At 41.0% G+C, this 20,602-nt stretch overlaps 1 protein-coding gene across 2 annotated transcripts in view; it reads left to right on the top strand.

The window, feature by feature from the left end:
• Positions 1-8,520: 8,520 nt before the first annotated feature.
• Positions 8,521-20,602, top strand: part of BRINP2 (BMP/retinoic acid inducible neural specific 2) — a 178,451-nt gene continuing 166,369 nt past the window's right edge. Inside the window, exon 1 of one of the 2 annotated variants that reach the window (XM_026703334.2) lies at positions 8,521-9,298. The gene's annotated coding sequence lies outside the window, so the exon portion shown is untranslated. The remainder of the gene's footprint in view (positions 9,299-20,602) is intronic. The other variant, XM_087930472.1, reaches the window with a different exon arrangement.

The following is a 20,602-nucleotide window of genomic DNA, read 5'->3' as shown; positions in this document are numbered from 1 at the left end:
AACCCCACCAACATGGTAAAGTGCCCAGGGATTCAAAGCAAATCATATAATAGTTATCCAATCAGATCTTTGTCTGAATAAATGAATCTGCCAGCTTTATGTTCTTTCATATTGAATTGTTTTAATATCAAATCCATGCCATTCCATTTATGAAAATGTTTGTGAATGATGGCAAATTACTGCCAAAATTGTTGTTAAACTATGTTTTCATCCATCCTTAGAACTGTTTGATAACCCGGGGCATGGCACAAAAATAACGAAGTCACAAAAATAGGTAAAGTCCCTTTAATACCTTCAGCTTGGCCCCCCCAATGTCCAGTTATCCCTGGCTGGAGATCAAACTCTTTCAAAGACAGTCTACAAAGGGAAGAAATGCAGTCTGAATTCAAAGTACAGATAAAGTAGAAATAAAAAAAAAATCAACACAAACCATGCTGAAGAAATTAAAATGACAGGCCTGGAGTTTGCAGACTTCCAAAAGAAAACGAAGCACACACAGTTGGGAGGACACCAAAACCCAGATAAGCCTCAACAAAGATAATGCACGCTTTGCTTCCAACAAGGTTCTGTGTGCAAATGCCCTTCTTATATCCTGTTCTCCCAGCTGCAACTAATGAAAGGGATCGGGCCTTTTTCTCTCCCATAAGCCACGTTGCTCCCTTCTCCATTCCTCCCTGCATGCCCTACGATGAAGAGGGGGTGGCCCTGGGTCTTCCTCTGAATGTCCAGCCAGACTGTGCCCTTCCCCCTTTTGTTCCACAGCCACCGGAGCCACACTCCCACTCCCTGTCAGATGCTCAATCTCCCACTCAGAATCAGACTCCAACAAGGGCATGACATACTGGGTTATTCTGAAGGATGCTGGAGATTATGCTAGATGTGATTTCTCTGCTTCTAACTTTGTGAGTGAGGAATCAAGAGGTGTCTCTTCCTAAAAGGCTAGATTTGATCTAGGGGGCCTCCAGGTGCTATACTAAAATAGTCACCAGCTTATAATACTCTTTTTCTTTCCTGATTTGCACGATTAAGAAGCTAGCTTGAAATTAAAAATAGTTGGACTAAAATAAAAGTAACAGGCCAGTATTTAAGACCTGCTTATTTCATTTTTATAAAGGGGAACTGAAAGTCAGTTTGGTGTAGTGGTTAAGGCATCTGTCGAGAACCCAGGAGACCTTGAATTCTAGTCCTACCTTAGGCACCAAGTCAGCTGAATGACCTTGGGCTAGTTAGTATCTTTCAGACCTAGGAAGAAGGCAATAGCAAATTAATCACCCACCTTCAAAGTGCTAACAACCAGATGAATGTGAGGAATATAAATCCTTCCATTCCTCAGTGTTCAGTCAGAACCGAGGATGCTTCTTGAATGAGAAAGTAAAAAGAAAAAAAAAAGGAAAGTCCAGTTGCCTCTTAAAAAAGCACCTTTGGGACAACCATGACCTGGATGGCTGAGAATCTCCAGACAATAGCAAACTACTTATGAGAAATTTTGCCAAAGAAATTGCAGGGACATGTCCAGGAAGTCTCTTAGAATTAGACACCACTGGAATACTACTTTGATGAATTCAATTTCTATAGTCACCCATCTCAAGCAAATGAATCTGGGGAGCTATAAAGCTATATTCACTATGAGACTAGATTGGAGAAGCCACATTTTCTCAAAGAGGTGAGTATTCTTTTGGGAGGCCCTTTTCTGAATGTCCAGTTTTTATTTTTAGAAAGTACATTTCTAATTCTTTTACCTGTGGACTTGTCAAGGACAGCATGAAACAGTTTTCTGCCCAATCACTCACTGAGGAAGAGAATGAAATAAATTAAAATATTAGGCAAATTATGTTTAAACTCCGGCCCATGTCTTGTGCTGTAAAATTTTCTCCTTGGTTGTATAACTCATTAATCACACAATTGTTACGGTGGTATTCTAGATTGTTACTGGCTTTGATTTAGAAAAATACAGATTAAGAACTTCAGTAGCCCATGAAAACTATAAGTAAACACAGGCCATTTACTGTCTTGAAAAAAAATATGAAAGAGGGAAATTTGGTTTCTTATACTGTATGTGGTCTGGACTTCTCCTGAAGGAAGCATAAAATGTGTGTGCAATAATAATAGATGAAGTCTGAATAAACAGCTTCTAAACCAATCCTGGATATTCCTGATTTGCATAACTCAGCACATAATGTATCAATTTCTATCCCCGGGCTGCTCCCTGTCTGTTTTCATTTTCCCCCTATATTTTTCCTATTTAGAAGTGTAGGCAACCATTGCTTTGAAAATCCTCTTCAGAACTTAAAGGAAGGGATTAATACAGGAAAAAACAATTTGGGGAAAAAGCCAACTTTTTTCTCTGTAGGAAAAATTATCTTCCTGACCATGGAAAAGGTTTATGACTTGCCTCTGTTAAAGAGCTATATAGGGATTCTCCTCCCCTTCTCTTATGCCTGTCAAATTTGAACTTTTCATCTACACAGAGAAACAAATTCCAGTTTTGTACCCCATTCACATTTATTTCTTCCCCCTCTGCTGTGTCAATTCACCACCTACAGAGTTTATCTCAGTCAAGCACCTTCCTATTTAAACTACTTTACACTGTATTTTTAGGACATTGAGAATCAGCAGTACCCAAAGACTCAGAATAAAAAGAGAAGCAACGCAAGGAACTATAAAAGATAATACTCTTCCTGGCTTTCTCTTCTGAAGGAGGTTTGTGTGAGAAGCAGGAAGAGAGATGTGGGCTGGTAGAAAGATATGAATGTGGGAGTACCGATATTTAATACTTTTTTTTCTATCTCTTTGATTGATATCTTGCCTTTCTACTCAAGTGAATAGTCTTTCAGTAATATAATACAAGTGTACGGTGGACAACATAAGGAAAGCCAAGCCATTATTCTCAACCTACGTTTCTTCATTAAATGTTTAAAGAACACATACAAGGAGATGGTGTATAACAGTATAATGTTGTCCTTGGGAATTCACTGAATGTGTCTTCCAGGAGCTTAAGTCTGACGGAGGCTACTTTGCATGCTTAAATATGCTACTCATTTTCCTGTATATTAGATAGCTGCTGACTGAAGGCCAAATTAGCATTTATGATAAAGGTAGGTATTTATTTAAGGCATGTTTCTTAAATTATAAAAAGACTAGCTGCAGAAGAGAGAATGCTCTTGACTGCCATACTGTAGCACCAGTCTCATTGAGACAATTAATCATTTAGCCTTTTCCTGTCTGAATGTATTTAAATCCTGAAAAGTGATTGAGAAAGAAAATTTCTGTTGGCTCCCAGAAAAACTAGCATTTTGGGGGGTGGGGGGAGGATATTCCCAATGGATCACCACAGATAGGAGAAATGATGAACATCCTTTACACTAAATTATTGATCCTGACCCTGCTGAAGTCAGTGCTATTTTAAAAGAAAAGAATATAGTCGTTGGAAGGGACCTTGGAGGCCTTCTAGTCCAACCCCCTGCTCACACAGGAGACCCTATACCATTCTGGACAAATGGCTGTCCAATCTTTTCTTGAAAACCTCCAATGACAGAGAACCCTCAACTTCCGGAAGCAAGCCATTCCACTGATTCATGTGATTATCCCTCTGTTGTGTAGCATAGGACTGCATTGGCTTTTTCTGACAGCTGCGGCACACTGCTGGCTCATATTTAAGTGGTTGTGAGAAACAAAAATATAGGCTATTGATCTATCAGATACAATAAGGCCTTTGGATGATAGCAGGCCCCAGAATAAAGAGACAGGAACCAAAGTTTCAGATAGGATGATTTCAAAATATACCAGAACTATTTGTAATCCTGCTGAGCGGTTGCTGTGAAATGTGATATGTGGAGACTGTCTGTCAGTAAGTAAGAACAAAGAAGCAAGTTGTGAAATGTGTGCTGAAAAGTATAAAAAGAAGGTCTGGGGATAAGTTCGGTGCCACTGATGGTAGCTATTCCTTTCTGGACCTAGTTGCTGTCTCTGGACCTCATTGCAATGGGTTATTGATATGAGTTGTGTTATGATGGCTATGTTTCAAATTGCCCATGAAATAATCCTCTGAATTTTAACGTAAGAATTATTGTTTGTGGTTTTCTGTGTTCCTCTTTATTGGGATATTTTTATAACATGGTTGTCTCACAAATTCCTCTTACTGTTACTGCTATTGATCCAGGTATGATCTATTGTATACCTGTACATTTGTTTTTTCTTGCCTAAGTGCAAAACTTTACTTTTCTCACCACTGAACTGCATTTTCATGGATAGGGTCCCCTTTTTTGAGCCTGTCTTCTAAAGTGTTGGCTTTTATTCCTTCCTTCTCCTCCCAGTTTGATATCATCTGCAAATTTGATGGGTCCTCCTTATTTATAACATATATTCTATATGTTCAAGTACAGTGTGTTGGTCTGCTTAGACTGTATATATTTATGGAGTTTTGTTACTGTCTTTATAACAATCCTGTACTTAGAAAGAGGGAAAACTATGCCTGACAGAGGAGTTTCTCTAAGAGCATCTCATGGGCAGAACCACTTGAGACATTTTACAGAGAGTACTTCTTTCACATAACGTAGACAAGCCAACAATACAAAAAATTGAATCTTCATTGCTACAATGGGACTGCACAATGCAGAGCAGCAGACTCACCTACTTTCTTGGAGGCTAAAGGGCATGACAGCCCAGAATATCTACATGCTACTAAAACTCTCTTCGTCTGTAATCTTCATTTGGGTGAAACAGTCCATCATATAAGGCAAGGATTTTTGAACTAAGATACCTCAAATGGGCTAACTTACAGAATGTACCCAAAATTTAGGACCGATTATTCCTGTGAGATTGAAAATTGGGGAATTTGTGGTTGCTTCAATGCCACCATGCTGCCGCACTACCACGCTGCCGTAGTCAGCCATGGTCATGTGATCATCATTCCCAACATTCCCTGACAGCTTCCAAGACATCAAATCATGATTGTGGCAGCTCCCTGCTAACTTCCACAGGCAAAGTCAGTGGGGAACCTGGCAGCAACTTGCAAGTCCAAAGTCAGCAGGCAGATCAGTGGCTACCGCCAGGTGGGGAAGGGAGCAAAGGGGGTGCACGACAGGTGCACATCATATCAAGTCAAATGTTTATTATGGTCAAAGACGGTTGGTTACAGTCAATCAAAAAGCAACAAAAATACCTCAAAGTGTAAAGAAAAATAATCATAAAAGCTAAAATATATAAAACAAAAAGTATATATGAGAACAAAACTCTAAAAAAAAAATCTGAAAGGATAGATAGGAACATTAGAAAGGTATGTGGCAGATTAAAGCTGTTGAAGGACAGAGCACTTTAGTATGACAAACTAGAAGCTCATTAAAACTAGTGTATGACCCAGGTCATCATCTGATGGATTTTAAGTGCTGCTGTGCAGAACCTGGCAACATTACATGTTGTAGCAGGGATGACATCTAAAAGCAGCAGGGAGGTTACAAAATTGTCCAGTGCACCCTGGATAGTTATATAATAATGGTGAGATGAGGCTAATACAAATGTCTCTATTAATAGAAGCACTGGAGAACCCATGCTCTATTGTTTCTGTGTGCAGGGACATTGCTTTTCCAGGTAGGGAATCTTTCCATATCAGCCTTCAAGGAAAGCTCGGGTGAGGACATGTGCAGGATAAAGGCTCCCCAGTGATTTGGTACTTTGAGTTTTGTAAAGTATGCCATAAGGGAGGCAGAATATTTGTTGGATTCATTGGTAACAAAGGTCAGGGACCTGGCTAGATCCAGTTGGTGCTCTGTATTTGCTACTTGCTGTTTAATGAGTGCTTTGGCCTAATCTTATTCCATACGGAGTAGAAAACTGGGAGAAGCCCAAGGATGAGATTTTAAATGGCAATGCCTATTTCCATGTGAACTGCAAATCATCCCTCATAGTGAAAGGGGCAAGGCCAAGGTAGAAAAAGGAGAGTATGAGCTAGTAGTTGAATATAAGTCACCCACGCTTTTACCTCCACTTTCAGAGTGGCATTAGAGACACATTTTGAGTCCCAGAGGGCTAATTTTAGAAATTTGAATTGAACAAGTTCTAATGGTAACAAATTGGAGAAGGGTCCCAGCTAGACACCATAAAGAAGTTGCACTATTGGCTTGGCTTCATATAATTTAGTGCTGCTGGCCTTTTGGCAAATACTGTGATTTTAGTTTTCTAAGAGCTGAGTTCTAGCTAGTCTTCCTTGCAGTACTGTTAGTGAAAGTTTGGATTGAGAAGGTGGCCGACAATGAAGATTATATAGAAGTTGAATAGGAATGGAGCCAATAAGCAGCCTTCTCAGTTCCAATGGCCCTAGTGAGATGGCACTGGAGCAGATGTGGTATTCAGCAGGGTCTGACCAGTTTTGGAGAACCGGTAGTGGAAATTTTGAGTACTTCAGAGAACCAGCAAAATTTTGAGAACTTCAGAGAACCTCTGACTGGGGATTTTACAGTATCCTTGCCCTGCCACACCCACCAAGCCATGCCCACAGAACTGGTAGTTAAAAAAAATGAATCCCACCATTGCACTGGTTGCATCTTACTTTGAATGATGTCCCTTTAGGAAACATATGTATTAGATGGACTAAACAGCAAGCAATTGAAGAAGTTGCCAGTTTTCCCCATTATCCTTCCCTACTTGGTCTTCTGCAAGTATCTTTGCTTGTTTCTGGAATTTCTGTTGTAGGAATGTTGCATAAAGATTGGTTATTGCATTGAGAAGGCTGGTCAGTTTCTAATTGGAATTTCCCCTTTTTTCTATATATAGGGACATTGATTGCAAAGTCCCAATCCTTGGGAACTTGGCCATAGGTGTCAATGCAAGTAAAGAATGAAGACAGAGTGGGACCTCAATACCCAAGTTATTCTTAATAACCTCTGGAGTAATTAGGACTTCGCCTAACAGGTAAGACGAGAGGTATAATATAGGTCAGGCAGGATATGTGAGGGTGCAAAGAGATGCCTGAGGAGTGCACTAAAGTTCGGGGAGGGTGTAACTTGAGGGTGTGGAGCGGTGTGGTGTGAGTTGAAAAGGGCACATGAGGATGTTGCATGGGTTGGGAATTGCACAGGGGTGTGTGAGTGGGTACCACAAGCACAGAGGGACTAGGGGATTATGTGGGGAGAGACTCAGCCAAGTAACTTCCAGCCTTCCTTGCCAGCCTGCCAGAAAGGGCATTCTTTCCCATTAATTTTCTCCCTGTAGGCTTCCCACAAGCAAAGTCGGTGGAAAGCTGGCAAGAATCATTCCTGCTCCCACTGCTTCTTTGCCAACCCAGGGCCATTCTGTTGATCTATTTAGGTAAGTACAGGTAGCTTTGCCGGCTGAGGAATTCTGGGAGTTGACATTGACAAGTCTTAAAGTTGCCAAGGTTGGAGACCCCTGGTCTAGATACTCTTAAAACACCTGTAGCTTAATGAGAGCCTCATTCACCCAGTCTAACAGAGCTGGGATTGCTCTGATTGACAACTTGGTCATTTAGCCATCTGTGACTTCCCCAAAAGAAGCCCCTTTAATGCTTGGGAAGGGGAGGGGAATGGGAGTGGGAGATGAAAAGGATTGAAAGACTGGATTGTTGGAAACTAGGGGCGTGAAACCCAGTTAACTAGGGGCGTAGCCTTATTAAATTTTGGCAGGAAATTAAAGTGTAGGTTTGTATTTCTCTCTCCGTTCCAAGTTCTTCATCTGGACTAAACTGGAGAGGAGGACATGGAAGATGCTTCAGAGAGGAGACGTAGAAAGGGGAGAATATCAGAAGACCCCCTACAAAGTGGAACAAGGTCCAGTCCACAATAGCCCTTAACAACAGAAGCCGCCCTCTTTAGATAACCAGAAGCTTCCAGTAGTTCTTTCTTTCCCCTCCCCCCCCCCATCTTCCCCCTCACCCTTCACAGCCTCTTTTCCTTGTCTATCTACAAAGGTCAGTCTCCTCCTGGTTGCTGTATCATTTATTCCCCTCCCCGCTCTTGACTCTGGGCTTATTTCCAAAGCCAAGATCCGCTTAAATATTTCAGTAGCAAGGGGTTGCAATACAGCAGTCAACTGCAGGCGCCCTTCCTCGCATCCCCCTTCTCTCCCTCCCCCGCCCCCCCATCTCAACCTGCTTTTTGATTTCATTGCGGTGCTGCCTGACACATTTTTTTCCTCCCCCCCACTTCCCCTTCTAGATTTAACTCTATCTGCCCTAGCGCCACGCTATCCGGGCACTCCCTGGATCCCGCTCTCTGTTCCGGCTACTCCAGAAGGAAGAGCGTCTGTGGAGAAGTTCTCTCAGCGGCGTCGGGCAAGAAGAGGCAACCTCTGTCTCCGCTATTCCACCCGGCCAAAGGAGACCCGGAGCCGACCCTCCCGCTCCCCTCCCGCTCCCCTCCCCTCCCGGGCCACTCCGCTGCCAAGCTTCTGGGCCAACCGAAGGCTCGCAAAGAGGAAAGGAAGAGATCTCATTGGCTGAGCGATCTGCATGCGTCCAAGAGAGGAGGGTGGCAAAGGGAGCCGGGCGAGCAGCGGTGTTATCTTGGAGGCACTTTCACAGGGGGAACCGGCAGGTGACACAACTCTCCGGAGGTAACAGCGGCCTAGAGCGGAGGTGCCGTGTCCCTCCCTGCCCGGTCCAGCCAAAAGCGTGGCCCCAGCACCGCTCTGTTCAGCATGGCACGGGAAGACCCTGGTCGCAATGGGATTTGCGCTCCTTACTTGGCGGGCACCGGTCGCCCACACTAGGAAGAGAGCCAGGGGCTTGGCTACCTCCGCGGCGGGGAGAGGAGACCATGTCCCCGGAGCTGGGCACCTTCTCGGCTATTTGGATCGTTCCCCACGCACGCCGGTACCTGCCCGGCACTTCTAGGGCGGTGCTGAAGAGGAAGCCGCAGGTAGGGCTCGAGAGGGAACCGCGGTTCCTCTCCCTCTTCTAGTTGCCACCCGCCCTCCCTCCCTCCCTCTGCGAGAGACGACGCGAGTCCCCAGCCCGGTTCTCGCCCTAAGAGCTCGGTGGCAAAGCGGGCCAGTAAGGATGGTGGCGGGCAGTGTCCGTCCAGCGGAGCAGCAGATGGCACACTGGACCCTGAGCAGGCGAGGAGTCCAGCTGGCCTCGTTCCAGGAACGCCGTTTATTCCACCGGCCCTCGCCAGGAACTTATCCGGGGAGGCCCTAAGAAAAGCCCAGAGGCGCTGGCATCCCGCTTCCAGGAGAAACGCTGAGACAACTACCTGCCGCTCGGGCTGGCTAAGCCGAGTTGCCTCCCGGCTTCGCCTGTCCCCGTCCCTCGCAGCCGCCTTCCCGAGTCCTCTGCCGTTGGGAGGTGAGTCTCGGAAGTTCCCGGTCGGCGCTCGCTCGCAGCTGCTCTCGGGATGCGGCTTTGGGACCTTCCCCCTCCCCCCCCGCCCCGCTTGCCAGGCAAAGTGGCGGGCTAGGCTGCCTGCTGAGAGCCGCGCGCCTGTTGCTGCCCAGGGAGAACCGGTTGGGCGCGCGGGAAATGAGCTGCAAAGCGCAGGCAGGGCTGGCTCGGAGGAGAGAGCCTCGAGGGAGGCAGGGCTGGCGGGGGATCCGCGGCGCCCCCACTCCCTGGTGGGAAGTGGGCCCCGCGTGTGGCACAACGACCGGTGGGGCCGTTCCCTTAATTAGAACAATCGGTTAGTTAGCTGCCATCCCTCCCAAACCGGTTCTGGGCTTGCAGCCCCCTTACAGCCGAGGGAGGGCGGCGAGAGAGCGAGGGAAAGGGCTGTTCCTTATAACTCCACCCTCTGCACTCCTATGCCCTCCGTTCGGCTGCACTTATCAGGGTGGGGAAGCTCCGAAAAGCAGCTCCGGATGCGGTCCAAAAAGAGTTCTCACGAACGAATTACCGGCGTGAGCTTCATTCAGCCGGTGACGACCACGAGAATCCCTGACCTTAGCGGGTCGTGGCAAGAATATAGTGAATTGAAATTCCGTTTGTCCCTATGGATGCGGGGAGACCTGTAGCAGGTGGAGAAGTGTAGCCCAAGAGTTCTTAGTTTGAAGGTTGAAACCCGCCTTCCCTCACCCAACAGGCAGGTTCAATTTCCAAATACATCATCTCTCCCGCTCCCGTGCTGTCTATCCACAAAACAGCCTGAATCTATTCAAACAACGATTTGAGATAGAAAAATAATCTTTTGTTCTCATTTAGTTTTCTCCACACTGTTGGAGGCATATATTCTCTCTCTCTCTCTCTCTCTCTCACACACACACACACACACACACACACACACAGGGGAGAGAGAGAGAGAGAGAGAGCAACATTTGTTAATTTTCAAATATAAATTTTATATAAATTTACAAATTTAAATTGTTAGGTTTGTTAATATTTGTTAAAACTCTTGCTCTGAGGAGAATTCTCAGTGAATCTAAATTTTTGCTGGCTACAGATCAAGGGTAGCAATAGTTCATATGTTATATTCATTTATATTAGTTACTAAGATACCACGTCATGGAGGCATAGCCTACAATGTATCCACATATTTAATGTAATCACCCTTTTAGATGCACACTAATAAGATATTAGTTGCAAATCTAAAAATGTAATATGTGAAGAGATTCCAAGTAGGCAGAATGTCCAGTGCAACCTGGACGTGTTAACTAGAACTCTGCTACTGACAGTTGAATTGTAGGTTGCACCTTCCTTATTCTACTGGGGTGGATTTGAAAGGAGAATAATATACACAATGATATGCAGTTATCCATCTGTAAAGAATGTCTTCAATTAATTCATTAGGTCATTGTCAAGCATGAATGCTTATAGTGGCATTGAATGGTTATTTTCCTTCCCTTCTATTCAAGCATGCTGTTAAATAAGTACTTAATAAAACAAGAAGTAGTGAGTTATAAAAAAAAATATAAAAGCTTCTATGTTGCAGAAAGTAGAAGGCAAGTTTAAAACCACATAAGCCAGGATTTATTTTTGGCAGGGATCTTGACAATTTAAGAGCTTCATGACTGGCAGAAATTCAACAGGCATTGTTTTCTCAACATGAAAATGCAGTATTGGGAGAAAGTTTACCTGCTGAATGCACTATGCAGTTGTTAAAAGCATATGAAGTCTTGATATGGAAGGAGGCAAGAGAAATCAGAGTTTGAAATAAATTATGTTATGTGACTGTCTATGTTAGGTTAGGATGGGCAGGGAGAGAGATCATATTAGGCCTACATCTTTAGCATGGTAAAATAACTGTTAACATGAATCCTAGAAAAATATTCAAAATAACAAGGATGTTTCCTGTGATATGAAAGAATAAATTAGATATTACCCCTGAGAGAAAGAAACTGGGTGGCTTTGAGTAGGCTTTGGTATCATGTTCCTCTTTTCTCCATTTGCAAGAAGATCAGATTAATTCCTTAGCTGGTACACTTCACAGGATTGTTTTATAGATGAACAACCCAAGTCATTTGAATATTAGTAGTACTGTATGTAACTGATAAATGTGTACATGAAAGCAAAATGGGATTGCTTTCAAGAAAGACAAAGAGAGATCGGTATTTCCACAGGAGTTCTGAGGATAGTGTAGTAATGCAATGTACAGAATTGGAGTCTGTCTGATGTAGATTGTATTGTATATGAATTAAATTTAGTCTTCTTGGGCTTAGGGTGCTTATGCACATTAGTCTAGTTTATTTAAAAATAACAGCCATCTTCCTCTAAATTACATAGGATTACATAGTGTAATTTTGTGTGCAGCTTTTGAAGTTATGCACTCCTTTTTCATAGGCACATTATTCACTCATCCATTTATCCAGCTCAGACTGTTTGATGCTCTTCCTCTGGCTTTTCCTCCTGGTTGTCTCCTTCTTACTTCTTCTCCCACCCTTGCCTTGACGTGCTGACTGATTCAGCACCAGAACCAATATGGGGTGGTACTAAAAGGGCATGTGTTTGGCACACCTTTGTTAAAAAGAAGCTCTCAGAATACTTGGAGTAAAATGATACCACTACACCTTTTGTTTAATATATTGCCCATCCCATTATTAATGGCTGGAGGAGAAGCAGGTGCAAAAAAGATTAGTACACCAGCAACTTGGAGAGTTGTAGAAAGAGAGGCTCCTCTGTCTTCTTGAGGACAAATGGCCTTTGTGAAAATGCTTACTTTTACACCATAAAAATACAGTCTCCCTGTTCTTCTTTTGCTTCTGGCCCTCAATATAGGAACCCACAAATTATGTGTCAGAATATACTGTTGTCCCTCATTTTGAGCACAAAATGCCATGTCAGATAAATATAATGTGCCTTTCTACCAGTTCTACCTAGTTCACTGCTCTGGACTTCCTTCCTTCCTTCCTTCCTTCCTTCCTTCCTTCCTTCCTTCCTTCCTTCCTTCCTTCCTTCCTTCCTTCCTTCCATAGTAAATCTACTATGTTTCTCCAATGAATCTGTTTCAGGCACTGCATTCATAAGAGGTGGTAAATGACTTTTTAACTAACTGTTTGAAATAAGAATTCTGGATTTGTCTCCCTTGAATTAAATTTAGGACTATTTTCAGATACCAAAGTGTAATTTTAATTTAAACTCAAAGGAAAATATGCTTTATTATTAAGCATGCACTTCCCTCTGACAGATTGAGGTCTATGAATTAGTCTATCAAAGCAAGCTTTGCTGGCAGATTTTATTTATTTATTTGTTAGATGTATATATTGTCCTTACTTCAGGAGCTCAGGGCTGCATACATAACACTTCCTCCCCCCATTTTTGCTCACAGTAACAATAATTATGTGCAGTGGATTGTAATATGAGAGAGTGACTAGCTCAAATTTATCTACTGCTTTTTCATGACTGAGGGTGAACTAAAACATGGGCTTTGGGCATATTAATCCAACAGTTGAACCACTAAACGAAACTAGCTCTGAAGATTATAGCTGAAGTCTCCCTGAATTGATACTTCATGATACAAACACTAAATGGCTGTTGGTTTGGCTTTCAAGCAGTGGGGAATCACAGTAGGAAGCTCTAAACATTATATATATATAAAATCACATGGAATCTTTGTAGTAGTTATTTCTAGCTTAGTGGACACAGAAGTTAGAGGCAGTAAGTGGAACAGAAATGGATATGTTTATCTCCTGAAGTATTGTGTGCTGGGGGAGAAGTTTCCTATATCAGAGATAGGCAAACATTGTGCTGGGGTGAATATTAATAGCTCAGGTGTAGGATGAACCTCCACTATTATAGGCAAACATTGATTTCCAGATGGGATATTGATTTCCATCATCCTCAGTCAGTAGAAAAGGAAGTTAAAATTGTAGACTAAAACTTCTAAGACACCCAGGTGCCTACAATAATAATGAGCGCTCTAAAATGCAACATGCATATAGATCTTTTTTTTAAAAAAGTAGAATCTATTGCCAGTGTCAATATAGGCTGTGGTCTTCAACTATGAAAAGGGTAATCTTCATAATGATTGCACAAGGATGTCCAAAATTCAGAATCAAATCGATAATGATGGTCCAGGTAATGATGGATATGATGATTATGAGTGGTTGAACTTCTTCTACCACTCTCTTTGGATGATAGATTTGGGATGCAGCCCACTATAATGTTCATCCCTTGAATTGAAGCAGCACAAGAAAACTCTCATTAATGACCCTGGAACTTATGCAGGAAATCCTTCTGGCAGACTTTGTGCTTTCAATATACGAGCCCCAGAAAAATGGATGAGGAAAAGAAGATAATTGAAATACTGGCTTGTACATTTTGCTGCTGTTATTGTATTCCAACTTCCTTCAATATCAATTATGCACATCATGAATTTGGAATTTTTTGTTTCATTATGATGAGATAAAACAGTAAAAGCAAATTCATTTCTAAATTTTGTTTGAAATAATTTCTATTATATTTGTTTTGAATCTGTTCTCTAACAATTTTATAGCAAAAATATTGTGGAAAAATCTGATTGTAAATTAGAGCAGAGATGTTTTCATGACACCCCCTCTCCTGTGTTTTAAGTTGCATGCCAAAGCCTAAACTTGATTAATTAATTAAATGTAGATGCTGCCTGACACCAGGTGACATTGTGCAATTTACATTTTAAAAGTGAAGAGCAATAAAACAAAACCAAAGATGAAAAATTTAGCGCATTATTAAGGGGAAAACACAACACTTTTAAAGAAATTATGGTTAGGGCCAGAACAAAAACCTATATTTAATTCGACTTCTGTACAAATTTAATCAAGTTGAATATAATTAAAAGTCATGCATTTTTAACACTTTTCCACCTGTCAGATTAATAATGCTTACTTGGAAACAAGTTTGGGAGATATATATCATGTGCTTTGTGTATATTTTTTATTTGTTTCTATGAAGACTAAAGGCTTTATTTTTAAAAATGGATTTAATTACTGGGAATTCAGTTTTGATTTGGCCTCTATATTTGAACCATAATTCTCTTACAGAAGACACATCAAAAATGTTTCTTTTATTTGTTAAATAACGTTCATGTTCCATACACATCACTGCCATATCCCAATTTACATTCTCTTTTGTCACCATGGTAAATGTACTTTGCCCCTAGATCTATTTTGTTGTTCATAATAATAGATAATGAGTTGACTCAAAGAATCAATATTCTGATAAATTATAAGGTGGATTCATATCGCATTCCAGGTTAAAATAAGTTGCTAATTTATGGTTCAGTATGTTGGATAAACCAAGGCAACTGGGTTGATTCTGTTAACAGTATTTCAATTAACTGGGGTTGTGTTGTGAACACACCTCCACTGAATCCCTGTATGATTTCTTTGGCCTTCTCTGAATGGTATTAATCTCCAGTTCAGAGGAAGTTCTTACAACAGAAGCGGATAGGGTGTTGGGCTTAGACTTCAAATGCTTTGCCTTAAATCTACTCATTGTTGGAATTCATGTCATCTCTGAGCTCAACCTGTCCTGTAAGGCTGTGGTAAGGATTTCAAAAGGAGATGTGGATCCTACAGTGCATACATACATCTTTCTGGGATCAGTCACAAACACAATGAATAGTGATAACTGGTAACTATGAATGTCCTAAAGAGGCTCGGTTAGGTGCAGCACATATACCTGTGCAATACCAGCAACATTCCTGTTATCTTTCTGGCAACGATCAGTTCAGAATAGGCCAGGTTCTGTCACCCTTCCAATTCTGCAGGACATTCCTAGTGCAAATGGAATGCCGTTTGCTCATATTTATCCCTCTGTGAATTCACCCCTTTCTCCCCTCTCGCAGACCCACATTAAATTGGAAACTCGGGGACTTGAATTTGGGTAGGGACTTTCCTTTTTGCTTGCTTATGGAACCTCCTGATGCTAGCAAGTAAAAAGTAATATCAATGGTGACAGATAAGTTATGAGAAGCTGCAACCTTTGTTCCTTTCTGAATGTTTCTGCAGCCCTGGAGGACTGGTGCTAGCTAATATAGACAGAGGGAATACTAATAGTTTGAAGAAAAAAAGCTTATCTTCTACTTAGTTTTGTTTATATAATTTGATCTAAACTGGAATACCTGGCTCAGCTCACCACAACTTTTTCTTTGATAATGAACTTCTAGCACTCACTTTTTACCCAAACGTCCAAAACAGATGAAGTACAGTTGTCCAACTGGCATTCTGGCACAGTGATATACAGAATATAGAATCTGTCTTTTTGTGGGTCATTTTACTATATTCCACCTTTGCATTATAACACCAGATCAGGGAGCAAGGTCTTAACTGCCATTCAAAACTAACCATTATATACATTACACACCTTTATATTAATCTACAACCAGCCAAAATGTGTTGCAGAATCCATAGGCTAAAACCTCAAAGGTTCTTCTTTTTTAAACACTACAATACTTCTGCTCCTTGTATTATTTTCTTCCTTTACAGTGAAGGTATCTCCCAATGACATGTATAAGAAATGGATACAAAATTGTAAATATGTGCTTTCTTGGTTACATCCATTATGAGTTTACCTGAAATTGTGTTTTTCACAATGGGTCATCTGTAGGTGTTTAGCAAATGAAAATAATTAGTTCTGTGCTGTAAAAAAAAATCACTAACTCACATGTGCATATCAAGCTTTGTTGTATTAAACTCAGAACAATAAATCAGATTATTCCCTTCCTAATCAGTTAGAAAACATGGCTGGACGATTAGCTAATTCTTATAATATGTAAACTATCCAGACTATTTTCTGTGGGATTTGATTAGGCTGAAACTTTCCTTCTGGATCCACACCATAACCCAGTTCTTCAAGGTAAAATGGGGAAAATATTATAAAACGTTTAACTGCAGAGTTAGTATCCATCTAATATTTCATGCAGGTCTGGATAAACATGACTAGGCTTGGTTGCAGTCTACATAGGAGAGAATTACTACCTGCTCCTGAACATTACAGTGAGCTACTTTAATGTAAAGGCTGTCTGGTGGGAGGTCAGGCGAGGCCTTGAGCTCCATATATACACACCAGCGTTGCTTTCTTGTTTGTGTGCTGCAGCTTTCAACCTCCTGGGCTTTCACAAGGAGATGGTTGGATCCTTTGTGAATATGTGGTACTTCCTATGTGGGTATTAGAGGGAGATTAGATGACGCAGGAAGACAGCTTATTTTGTCCCCTGGCAATGCATTGTAAACATCTTATTTTGAAGGCAAGGAGGGTTTTTTTTTTTGAAAGCTGTGGTTAGAGAATGCCAGTTTATTTGAGTGTCACTACTTAAGATTCATTAGAAAAATGAAATGATGTTTGAGGACATCACTCCATGGCCAGAGGTCAACAAGGGAGAAGAGAGGGAATTTTTTTCAAAGGGCAAGGGAGCATTGATCGTTGCTCCAACACAGTAGAATTATAAGAGCAGATGTCGTGGAAAGGAAATAGGTATTAAAAACACAGAATGGGCTATTTGCCTGCTGACTTTCTGCAGAGTGGAAGGAGTCATAGATGGAATGAACTCATCTGACTTGCACATCTAACAGTTCATTACAGGACTTGCCCAGGACCATGCAATCAACTTCATGAATGTTTGACTCTTTGATGCTATTATCTATTGCCACTTTCTGTTCATTGCACCACATTGTCTTCTCCAATTCATTCTGTTTATAGAATTCTGGGAAATATTTTTAGTATAATTACAAAGATGCTTCATTTCAGCAGAGCATATCCAAATTTGGAATTTTGACTTAAATTTTGTGTCTGTTCTGAAACCTGGCTACAGCTGCTTTAATAATATGCAACATGTTATGTCTTGTGCATTAGCTATATTTTGTTTTAAGAATGAATAAGAATGACTCTGTACTCAGATCTTGTGTCACCAGTATTCCCGATCACATGAGATTCACCCACAATCTTCCTAAGAAGATTGAAACCCATTGGCAATTTCCCTAACACTTTCAGCTATCGTGGATATTGAAACACTATTCACCAACATCCATAGCAATATGGATTTCAAGTAATCAAGAATATAATCCTGGGCCATAAATCACACCTTGCCACCAGCCAGTATTACTTCATATTCATCTGTAACCACATCAGCAATAACAAAGATGAAAATTGGTGGCATATCTATAGGAACATGCTTGACTTTTTCAACACACCAACTTTTTCATGGCTGACTTAGAAAAATGCTTCCTCAACCCTTACACATTAACTACTTTTTTTACAAGAGACCCATTAATGACATTTTCATCATCTGGACCCATGGAAAAGAATCTCTCAACAAATCCCATCATGATGTCAACAATTTCCACTTCACAATCAATTATGAAACTAAACAATAGACATAAAAATCACATTATACAGGAGAAATACATATTCCCATGCCTATCTACATGCTTCCAGATTCCACCCAGAACACACTACCAAATCTCCCATCTGTAGCCAACTTTACACTACAACCACATTTGTTCTAATATGACAGAGATGCTCAATGGATGGAATTAAGCTAGGCATTCAGAACACTAAACTACACATCCAATGAGATCAATAGACAAATCAATAGATCCAGATCAATTTTCAAGGAGGACCTATTAAAGGACAGATAATAAGAAGGAACAGCACTGGTTGTCATTTACAGCTCACAACTCAATTCATTCAAATGCATTATTAATAAGCTATAGTCTACAATGACTCTGTACTTTCTCAGGTCCTGGGAAGCAGGCCCAAACTTGCACGTGAAGAACTATCCAACCTGAAACAAATTCTCACAAGCAACAGAAAACAACAGAACAATGATGCGAACATGGGAACAAGAGCTTGCAACAAAACTTTGTTCCACATTTATACCAGAAGTATGATATGCCCCAACAAGTGCACACCCAAGATTAAAGATGTCTTCATTCACTTTTACTCTGTCATCATCTGTCAGTAATGCTCCCCTGAATTCTAGGTAGGCAGGCTAAAGTTTGTGCAAAACAACCAGGTAATATCAAAGCATCTTTCTCTTTCAGGACACTCCATAATCATCTTGGGAAAAAGAAGCTTTCCTAGCACAATTGAACAAGAACTTGTTGAACTCACCTATATCAAAAGATCTTAGGCTGAAGTTCTCAAATAGCACATTAACACATTACCACTATTCATTGATAAAGAATACTTCCAATTTGCCTCACATAATACCTGAAAATCCACCTTGTCTTCTGTCTTTCTCTTCTTTTCCCCAGAAACTCAATGCAAGTTAAATCCTATATTAATCTGGCCACTCCACTACATTTCACAAAGTGAGCTGTAATTCATAAAAGCTTATACCTTTTAATAAAATCTGTTAGTCTGAACAGATGCCACCAGATTTCTTCTGATTTTTGCTTCAGAGAAAGGCACCCTACAATCACAATAAAAGGATATGCTGCATCAGCTGAAGCCACAAGCCTTGTGTTATTATTCCAACATTCTTTGAAACTTAAGGAGTCAGAACAAATCCATAGACAAGATCGTTGCTTTTGTTATCCAGCAGGGGTCAGTCTCTCCTCTCAGTCAGTGTACTCCTGTTGTGTCTTGACTTACTGGCCGTGGAACTTCTGGGCAAGGCAGAAATCTGAAGTCAGTGGAAAGGTTATTCTAATAATTTCTTATCTTTAGGCCAAGAGCAGCTTGCTATTAATTGGTCCCCTTTTTATCTTCTGCCCACTTTCTTAAAGGGAAGCCTGTGAAACTTGCTAAGTGTATCAAGAACAGTTTCCTGCTAATTTTTTTTTAAACTAAAAGCATCAACTTTAATGAGAAGAACAAGGACTTACATCACACTTTACAGTGCTTTGAAGCATTGCACAAACAGCATGTTATACCGGATTGCCATCTTTACGATAATCCTAGATGGTAATTTTGTACCCTTTAGTTTAAAGAGACAGAGAAGGTTATATGGGTTGCCAAAGATGAGCCATAAACTGGGGCAGCTGTCTTCATTCATAATTCAATTTCTCGTCAGCTACATTTTACCCTTTTTCATTTTCCAGATTCACTACTGAAGGCAACTTCTAGTTCAAGGCTCAGCTGCACATCAAGGCCTCATTTAAATCACTCATTGTTTGGAACAGAATCTTCTTAGAAGGCCTCCCCTTTACCCTCCCCAATGGCTTATCTTTTTCTTCCTAGTCGGCTGAAAAACAAAGTCAGAAAAAAATCCTGAAGAAATTAATGAGCCGCAAAAATGAAAACCTTTAGTTGGAGTATCTGCATATAAATTGACCGTCATTTGCTTGCTTCCACTCCTAACCTCCCCATACCCCGCTAAAGACATAAACAGAGGGCTCATCATCACCATAATTTAGTAGATTTGACCAAGGCAACCACCAGCCATTATGGTTACAGAGCGAATTAATTGTGGTGCTAAGCCTGTAGATCATCTTTCTGTAGGGAGCCATCATTCCTACATGGAGTTTGCTGTCCAGAAAGAGCTGTGCTTGGAGAGAACAATGTTTTCATTGTCTTGACAATAGCCCTTCTTGTACCTGGCAAATTGCCTGATGAAGATCCAGATGTGTTATCACAGAAACAAAGTGGGGCAATATGAGTAATATTTCCCTAGGTAGGGTAGGGAAACAAGCTGAACTCCAAACGCTATGATATATCCACCCAGGGTTATACAGAATTGTTACTTTCGTTGCTCAGAGTTTTATAGTGAGGGCAGTATGCCAGGCTGACTTGACATGAATGTGGCATCGAAGTCTCAATATATCAATTGTAATGGAAGAGAAAATTAGAGATATATGGTATTTGACAGCTGTAGCCACCAGCAGAATTTTTGCAGAAGGTTCTCAGAAGGGGACTATCTGAAAGCTCATCATCTGAGTAGCAGTACAGTTAAATTTGATAATTAATCCATATTTGCCTCAATGCTCAATGCAGGTTTGAAGGGAGTGAGAGGGGACAGAGAGAAAGAGAGCGGGACCCGGGACTTGATATAGAATGGATATTACACAATGGATGTAAAAGTTACTGGTAACCAATATTAAGATAGAAAACAGTCTTTTAGTGAAATTTTAGCAGTATGCCAATGGAATTGGACCTATAGATAGAACTAATAACTGAGATGTGTCCAGAAAGAATGACAAGATGGAGTAGAAAGAATCTTTGAAATCTGTGTGATGAAAGATATATGATTGTGGGTGGAAATATGGGGAGATCATGTTCCCCTCAAAAGAACTCAATCCAGGC

The sequence above is a fragment of the Pseudonaja textilis genome, chromosome 3 (genome assembly GCF_049901715.1).
Source record: "Pseudonaja textilis isolate UNSWEBS1 chromosome 3, rPseTex1.2, whole genome shotgun sequence".
Taxonomy (NCBI): Eukaryota; Metazoa; Chordata; class Lepidosauria; order Squamata; family Elapidae; genus Pseudonaja; species Pseudonaja textilis.
The sequence above is the reverse complement of the archived record's forward strand: the minus strand, read 5'-3'. Positions and strand labels throughout refer to the sequence as shown.